The sequence below is a fragment of the Mustela nivalis genome (genome assembly GCF_964662115.1).
Source record: "Mustela nivalis genome assembly, chromosome: 1".
Classification (NCBI taxonomy): Eukaryota; Metazoa; Chordata; class Mammalia; order Carnivora; family Mustelidae; genus Mustela; species Mustela nivalis.
This window is the reverse complement of record NC_139020.1, coordinates 11,310,912-11,319,580: the sequence shown is the minus strand read 5'-3', so window position 1 is coordinate 11,319,580 and position 8,669 is coordinate 11,310,912. Positions and strand designations below refer to the sequence as shown.

Sequence of the window (8,669 nt, the reverse complement as noted above, 5' to 3'; positions counted from 1 at the left end):
TTGTGCACTCAAGGAAGAAGAGAGAGCAGTCTGTCCAGGCTGGGTTTGTCTAGCCCACGCAGGCCACGACCGTCCAGCAGCCACGGCCAGGGTCAGGTGCAGCCAGGCACAGGGTCTGACTCAGCCAACACCAATTTCCTGGAAGAGCAAATCTGATTGGCCCCCCTGAGTCACGTGCTCCCCTGCGCAGGAGGCTCCCAGCCTCCACCCATCCGAATCAGCTCCCGGGACTGCGCGGCACCGGAAAGAGGTGGGCTGTTGGAAGTGAGGCAGATAGCTCCAGTGTCTGCTGTAGGCAGGTGAGACCCCTTTAGGAGGGAGTGGGAAGAAGCCCGTTGCTGGGGGAGCAGCATGGGACCGAAGTACACACCGCCTGTGAGCGGGCACAATGAGGCGGTGACAAGGGGATTGATGTGGTGGAAGTGAAACCACAGTCAGGCTGGAGGCAGGTCATGGGAAACTTCAGGGGCAGTATTTGCGTATCCTCTTAAGTGTACAGGGGCCAGAAAAGGGTTTGAAGCAAGGGTGGCCAGGATTAGAGCTTGAATCAGGAGGACTGGCTTAGAAACCCGTGCAGATGCGGGAACTCCAGGAGCAAAGGCAATTAGCATTTACTGAGCACCTACTGGGGCCCAGGCCTCCAGCTCGGTGCTTAAATACAGTGTCCCTGGGTAGGATCTTTATGGCAACTTATTATTAGCCTAGTTCCCTGGTCAGTAAACTGAGACTTGGACCGGGGAACCACTGGCCCCAGAGGAACCTTACCCCTTGTCTGGTCCTCAGGTGATCTTTCCATGTTAGTGCGTGGCAGAAACTGGGAAGACTCAAGATCCTCTAGGTGAGCTGGGACAGGACGAAAACACGTGGTAAGAGAAGGTGGGGTCAGATGGCGCTTGGGTCCAAGATGGCAGCCATGGAGTCCAAGGGACACAGGAGAGCCTGATTCCATGGGCTGGCTGACTTCCCGGAGCCCAGGAGCTTCCCAGGCACAGATAGGACCTCCAGCCTTTTGCCTGTATCTGAGGGGTGGCTGGGCCTTCCTGTGCTGCCCCCAGCCTGCCCCCCTCTGGCCAGACCCCTGCCCCCTCAAAGGCGTTCTCTAGAGTCAGCTGGAGGGTGTGGGGGTGGGTATCTCATGAGTTCTCATCTCCTCATCAGAACCGCATCCTTTCAAGGCCCCGGGAGCTGCCCAATGACTAGACACTAGGAAGACCGGAGTGAGAAAGTAGGAAGCTGGGTGTCCCAATCCACGATCCTACAGGCTTGAACTAGGGCAAGGAGGATGGGGGAGAGGAAGGGTCAGATGCAGGAGTCATTTTAGTGGAAGAAGTCTGCACACCTGTGACCCACAGAGTCAAGGGCCTTTCACATCCAAGGCCCCACCCTGTAGGCACCACTGCGGCCGTGACGTGAGGAGAGGGAAGGAAGGCGACCTTGGGAGCACGAGTGCAGGCTGAGAGGGTGACCCAGAAGCCAGAACCCCTGGGCTCTGCTGTTGACTTAGCAGTGTGACATCAGGCAAGCTCCCCAACTACTCTGGGCCTCGGCTTCTCTTCTCTAGAATGGGACCACCAGTGGCACTTAAGTCCCGGCATTATTGTGAGGATTAGACAAATGGAAGGTAGAAATCACGACCTCAGAGTGTGCTCGGTGAGTGTTCCTCATTACCCTCTGAGTTAGCTCCTTCCTCATCCTATCGAGTGACACCCTTTCTTTCCCAGCTCTCATCACTGTCTGACCTGACTACATCTGTGGTTGGTTGGCTCATTTGCTGTCTGCCCTCTTTTGTCCCTGTTGCTGGAAGCTCAGTGTGGGCAAGGAACTTGTTCCATCTTCCCCGAATCGCCACGGCCTAGAAGAGTGCCCGCCTGGCACAGGTCAAGCCGTTGCTTAGCAACAAATGCAGAGGCTGCTAATATCAGAGACCTGAGAGAGGGGCTTGAACAATGTTGACACAAAACACAACACAGGAGGACTTGCTGGGCCGGTTCGCAGAGCTACCGGGCTTCAAAGGAAAGAGAAAGGAAATCAATGGAGAGTTCCAGGAAAGGTTTTGGAGAAGAAGAAAAGAAGAGAAGAAGACCCCTCTCTTAGGAGAGGGGTCTCAATGAGGAGGAGTGTCCCAAGGGATAGAGATGAGGTGGAAGGTGTGGCTGGATGGGGCGGAATTAGTAAGAGCAGGAGTTTAGCAGGTGTCTACTAGCATCCTCGGGCTGCTCAGTAGGGATTGGCCGAGGCTGAGATTACACAGGCTGGTGGCGACAAGCTTTCGGTGTGCGCTTCAAAGGGTAAAATGTTCTCTGGGTCCCAGGAGGATTGGCAGCAGGTCCCTCCTGCTCGGTGACATCTGGACCTGACCCTTCCCTGGAGCGTGCTTGAGCTGGGAATGATCTGTGGGGCCACACTCGTGGTTGAAAAGATCCCAGTAGCTTTACGTGTGTGTGTGCGCGCACGCATGTGTTTTAAGAACGTAGAAGCCAGGTTTTCACTTCTGAATTCTTAGAGAATACGTTCCACCTTTAGGGCAATGGGGCTCCCCAAATGTTATTTAGCATTGGGAAAGACAGGCATGATCCCCAGAACACCCAAGAGCATAGTGCACCCATGTCTGGATAAAACAAAACAAAACAAAACAAAAGACACACACACAACCACAAAAAGTCACAAATCTGTCTCTTCTGCACATGGTCACCAAAAAAGGACTCGATGTTTTCTGTATAGTAGGCAGAACCGGTTTTTCTAGCCCAGGAGCTGCTGTCTTGTCATTCATGGGGTAGAAAGGATGCCCTTTTCATCAGTGTGTTTAGTACCAAACAAGCAGTGAAAGTTAAAATAATTACCTAGGAACAATTGTCTATGTTTCTGTCATCTAATTAGGTAATCTGCCCAGGTGTTTAGCACCAAGGCCTCTGTGCTTTAATTGGAAAAAGTCAAGGACAGAAACTAATTAGCTGCATTAATCCAAACCAGAAGTCTAATGATATTAACCACAAATCACCACTGCAATCGGGAACCTTTCTTCTAAAACATTTTCAAAGTGGGGGAGGAGGAGGCGAAAGCAGAGTAGTTTTGAGCTTTAGAATACTGACTTCTAACCACCAATTCCCAGCAACCTTGATCCGCTCTCTCAAACGGAAAGAATCATGATTGACAAGGCAATGGAGAATTATAAGTGCATAAAGACCTCATCCACACCCTTATTTCAGGCAAGAAAGAAAGAAATACCATTGTAGATTCGATAGGCTCAACTTCTGTTCCTACGTTGACCCCCACCTCCCTTCTGGAATCCTCCCCAAGTTAGAGAGAAGGATCCACGTGCGCCTGATACTTTTGGGGGGTAGATCGATTTTTATGCTCTTGAAACTCTACCAATAGTTCCCTTTCCTTCCTTACTGTTTTCATTTCAGTGTGAGAAAAATAATCAAATTCCACAAGAAAAATCCCTCATTCCAAGATGGCGAGTGGACTACTGAGTCTCTAGAAAGAACCACAAGGGTTGTTTTTATTATGGGCTTTTCCTACTTGCCTCTTGGTCTCTTTTCCAGAATTTTTCATTTTCTGCTGCATTTTTTAAGGAGAATTGCTGGTTTGAAAACGCAGGGAAAAACAGAGCACGCAGTCCTGATCTGTTCTGTTTTTAAAAGCTAAAGTAAAATGATCTTGGAATAATTTTAGATTCCTAGCACTATGACGTTTTAAGTGATTAATTAGATCAAAACCCCAAATTGGATGAAAACCTCAATACGGGAGCAGGCTGAAGACCAAAAAATCCTCCTCCAAGGACTTGGAAATTCAAACACCATCTTTATTTGTCTTAACATAGGGTGTTTTTCTGTCCCCTCTTCCCTCCGTTGATGACTTGAGTTTTATCAGGATTGCTAGCCAGATCCCTTAAGGTTAGTGCCAACGAATTCAAACTTGGGCACCACCAGGAGAAAGAACTTCAGTTGCCGTGCTGAGGTCCATTTCTCCCCCGTTACTCTGCTTCTCATTCCCCACTTCATTTCCACTACACCTCCTCAAAGCAACCCGCTGTAGACAAAAATTCTTTCATGAAAAACTAACTTTTCTAAGAGTAAAATCTAGGAGTTTGCATAATTCAATGTCAGCCTTTTAGAAATTAAAAAGGAAGAAAAGAAAGAAAGAAAGAAAGAAAGAAAGAAAGAAAGAAAGAAAGAAAGAAAGGTTTTCACCATCTTTCCCTACAGAATGTAAACTGACTCTGTTTCGTGAAAACATCCCTATGTCCCAAGCACTGGCCCTCTAGAGGTTGCGGCTTAGAAACCGGCGTGTAAATAAAACATGTGCATAAGGTAATGCTCCCAGCAGCTGCTTTGGGAGATGCTCCCGGCTTGTTTATTTATTTGTTTTTTTCAGCCTCTCTTTGTTTGACACGTGCTAGGTTTCTCCTGAGCTGTGCTTGCAAACACAGCTCACGTCGAAGGGTTAATATAATGTGGTCATTATGGGACTATTCCCGAGGACCAGGCAGAAGACATCCACAGCCGACTTGTGGCAGCTGTTAGAGGCCCAATTGCCATCCACCAGGGAATTTGCTTACTTCTATATCACAGTCTCCCACCTTGATAAAAAAGAAAACACACACACACACACACACACACACCCATTTCATTTGGACTGTGTACTAAGAATAATTGCCACCAATATTGATTGGTCCTCGGGGACCCGGCTGAATTTAAAAACGGCAGGCTGAAATCCCAGCTGATGTGGCCTCGCGGAGACTGCTGCTTATTTGTGACATGTTCCTATGTTTAAACTTATCTGTGAAGACTGTGAAATTAACATCCTCATGTCGCCAGCAATATGGTGCCACGCCCGGCTGAAACACACACCTATTTGGGTTCTGTTGTTAACACTGGCTTCTGTGCACCGGCACCCCACTGCAGAGTTTCCTAATGATGCAGCCCAAGTCCGTTTATTGCCTATGTATTTTCAGGATTTGGGCAAATGTGTGAGGTTTTTCATTTTCTTCTGTCACACAGTTTTTTTCCCACCGGTCTTTAACCTAGAAAGTCTCTCGCGGTGGCCTCTGGCGTGGGTGTACATGCTCGGCTCTTGCATTAGCTTCTCCTTCATCATGCACACCTTTAACGCAGAAGGGTAGAGGCGAGACGTTTCCTGACAAGTGCCTTCGTCTGGGAAAAACAGAGAAGAAAATGTGCTAGGCTCTTAACCACTAAATCCATGTGATTACCATTGCAAGGTGCAGAACAGGACAAGGATGGAACTTTCACCTGTTTCTGCAATTAATCACAGCTAAGAAAGAACTCCTACTCATTCTTTCTTAAATCATGCAGAGATGTGCTCTTAACCCACACAAAACATCTAAGTGGCTGTAAGGCTGGAAATTTCAGGACACAGATAAAAGCTGCAGAGAACTATGGCACGCTGCTGCTTGCCCAGCGGCTCTCTGTTTCCTGTGTTGTTATTATTTCCTGTGTTATTATCAGTTGTTGCTCATCTCATCTTTCTTCCTCTCTCTTCAGGGTCCTCCCTTTGCCATCTCGTACACAAATTAAATAATCTGAGCAATACCACTTTTTAAAAACACATGCATACAGAGAAAAACTGGAAAGATGTACACCGAAATTCCCAGAGGGCCTCTCTGCCTACTAGGATTACCTGTGATTTTAATTGTTTTCTTTTTGCTTGTCTCTGTGTCTTCAGTTTCCTACAATATGTATCGTGATTGCAATATAGAAACAATTGTTTTAAAAAATGCAACTGGGACAAGTAGCATGACTTCTGTAGTTCATGTGCAAATTCCATGTAATTTCACTTTACCTTATTTAATGTGACAAATATATTTATAAGCAAAATACTTAATATTGTCATCAATCTTCCTACTGACATTGTACGTGTTAAAATTTGCTTTCGTGTTACATTTTTTCAGATTCACCCCGATATAGCCCAGTGAGTAATTAAAATGGAACTGTCCTTTCTTCTTTTTATGTACTTATTGGTTGACTGCTCTGTTGGTTGGTTTCATTTGATCTTTGGTGGTAGGTTTTCCTGTTTTTCACTTTTATTGAGCATTTCCCTTTATCATGATCTTGAAATTTCTAACAAAGGTCCCGATTGCACAAATCCAAGTCATAACTAATGAGTTGGAAAGCCCGTAGAATGTGAAAAATACAAATGCAAGACACACACACACACAGTAGGCATGATTTATTTCATGAACCCAAATTTTGAAAATGTTTTTTTTTAAATTACAAACTGAGCAAGCTCCTAGTGCACTAGAGAACAGCAGAGAAGTCTCCGTTCACTTATTCTCCCCTAGAGCCACGAATTAATGTGAACAGCAACTAAATTTCTTTTCACACAGGCCGTTTCACTTTTTTATCGAAAATAGAGCGTAAGAGGGGCGCCTGGGTGGCTCAGTGGGTTAAGCCGCTGCCTTCGGCTCAGGTCGTGATCTCGGGGTTCTGGGATCGAGTCCTGCATCGGGCTCTCTGCTCCACAGGGAGCCTGCTTCCCTCTCTCTCTCTCTGCCTGCCTCTCCGACTACTTGTGATTTCTCTCTGTCAAATATTAAATAAAATCTTTAAAAAAAAAAAAAAAGAAAAAGAAAATAGAGCGTAAGAAACCAAGATAAAGTGTATTCCTTTATTTTTTTAAAGATTCATTTATTTATTTTAGAGAAAGAGTGTGTGGTGAGAGGAGCAGAGGGAGAAAGAAAATCCTTTTGTTTTATTAAGAAGATTTTATTTATTTATTGGGGCGCCTGGGTGGCTCAGTGGGTTAAAGCCTCTGCTTTCGGTTCAGGTCATGATCCCAGGGTCCTGGGATCGAGCCCCACATCGGGCTCTCTGCTCAGCAGGGAGCCTGCTTCCTCCTCTCTCTCTGTCTGCCTCTCTGCCTACTTGTGTTCTCTGTCTGTCAAATAAATAAATAAATCTTAAAAAAAAAAAAAAAGAAGAAGATTTTATTTATTTATTTGAGAGAGAGAGAGCACGAGTCGGGGGCAGGGGTGGAGGAAGAGGATCGTAAGCAGATGCCCCGGCGAGCACGGAGCCCAATGCAGGGCTCGATCCTAGGACCCTGAGATCACGACCTGAGCTGAAATCGAGTTAGACGCTTAACCGACCGAGCCATCCAGGTGCCCCAAAAGAGTGTATTCCTAATTACTTGGGGGAAAACCCGGCTAGCTTCAGGGGTACTTTAGAATCGACTCATTTAAAACCGTTTTGAAGTGGAGTTCGCCGTGTTGCTGTTACTTGTACAAAATATTTCTACAGAGCTTGACCTCGGGCAGTTTGGCCCATTCCAGCCCCATCCAAGAACTGTCCCATTTGCAGTTCCGGACCCACAGACTCACGGCGACAGGCTGGCTTGCGTCCCTGCTGCCTGCCACCCGCTGCCACCCTGGGAGGTCCCAAGCCAGGAGGGAGCGAGGAAGCTCTGTTCCTAAACTCAGCTGCAAGGGCACCTCTCTCTCCTTGGTGGGGCTTGCTTTCCTGAAATGCAGCGGAAACTTGGCTTTGTTGGGTGTTATTGATTATTTTAACTCTTAACAGCAGGTGTCCGGAAGTACCGGAGGGAAGACAGCAAAGTGGCCCCTCAGGTTGTCTCAGCTCAGTCAGGTCGTCTCTTTACCCTAATTAGAAAACACAAAACCTTCAAGTTCTAGAACCTTCCCTTCCTGCCTGGGCTTTGCAAGAGGTCAATTACCAAAAAGTGATGTAACCTGGGCGTTAAGTCAGCAGCCCCATCCTTGCCAGCTGGTGTGGTTTTGTAAAAATAAATAAAGCAGAGGAGGATGAAGACAAGAAGGATTTCCCCTTATTTAAATTTGGAAGGTTAACGGCTTGAAACCAAGCACAGACCCACAGATGTTATGCCAGAGACTCTTCTGGGAAGAGGCGGGAGGAGCTGCTCATCCCACATCAAAAACAGCACTTGGAAAACTGCAAACACTGCCTTGGGTTGACGTTGCCTGAGAAATAAATGATGGGCTTCTCCCAGACAGATTAGACCGACCGAGGGACGAACAGCTTTTCTTCCCCCAGGGGTAGATGTGTGATACACTCACAGTGCAACGTACACCTAGAGATGTGAGGTTGTTTACTTGAAAATGATTTTTTAAGGAGTATTTAGCTCAGGAAATTCTAACCTGACAACTCCATCCAGACGTCATCTGAGGGGATAACACAAGACGTCCACAGACAGCCATTGTGTCCCGGTGCCCCTGCCCAGGGCCCAGGGGGCCAGGCGAAGGTCCGTGGAGAAGGGAAGTGGTGATTGCGCAGAGAAAGCCACCTCCTCCAGCCACGGCCTGTCTGGTCACACAGAGACTCCCCAGACAGAATCCAGAACACCCAGTTAAATTGGAACTTCAGATAAATGGTGTAAGTTTTTAGTTGTAAAAATGTCCCGAATATTAAAAAATTACACTCTACATTAGTACATGCCCTGCATTCTAGCCCGTCTTCTAAATCAGACATATTCCAATATGACACATAAGTCTATTCTACCAAAATCTTATTTATTATGGTCTGAAAGGCAACATCAAAGTCAAATGCAAAAATAGAGGGTGTCCTGTATTCTTATTTGCTAAATCTGGAAACCGTGGCACATGGCGATTTGCGGGGCGGTGGGGGGAGGTGCTTCAAGCCCTCTCTGTGGCCCCTCCCTGCTCAGAGCCC

At 46.9% G+C, this 8,669-nt stretch overlaps 1 long non-coding RNA gene across 1 annotated transcript; it reads left to right on the top strand.

The window, feature by feature from the left end:
- Positions 1 to 206: 206 nt before the first annotated feature.
- LOC309844478 lies at positions 207 to 5,970 on the top strand. Its single transcript, XR_014300727.1, has 3 exons — positions 207 to 299; positions 784 to 866; positions 5,508 to 5,970. It is a non-coding gene; the product is annotated as an uncharacterized lncRNA (long non-coding RNA).
- Positions 5,971 to 8,669: the final 2,699 nt, after the last annotated feature.